Here is a 300-nt window from a genome sequence, read left to right on the forward strand (position 1 = left end):
ACACACACACACACACCTATATAATAGGAAAAACCCAACATTACAAAAAGCTATGTCTAGTTGAGACCTCTGTGAGTTGTTGGCACTCCCACCAAAGAGTCACATTTCCCTCTAAACTGACATGATTTTATTTAAGTTTAAGGCCAAAATAGGTAAATGTATTCAACCATACACAAAAAAGCAAAGATTAGAGAAAAGTCAAAGAAATAAATCCATTTATCTTGTGACCCTTTGAAAGGAAGTGAACCCTCGGTTGGGAACTTCTGAACTAAACTACTACTAACTCTATACAAAGTATTA

The 300-nt window shown here is 35.0% G+C and overlaps 1 protein-coding gene across 1 annotated transcript in view; it reads right to left on the reverse strand.

The window, feature by feature from the left end:
• The window catches only part of shank1 (SH3 and multiple ankyrin repeat domains 1), a 55140-nt gene that overhangs the window by 16002 nt on the left and 38838 nt on the right, over positions 1-300 (reverse strand). The gene's annotated exons all lie outside the window — the stretch shown is intronic.

The sequence above is a fragment of the Morone saxatilis genome, unplaced genomic scaffold (genome assembly GCF_004916995.1).
Source record: "Morone saxatilis isolate NCDOM2014 unplaced genomic scaffold, NCSU_SB_2.0 Contig14, whole genome shotgun sequence".
NCBI lineage: Eukaryota > Metazoa > Chordata > Actinopteri > Moronidae > Morone > Morone saxatilis.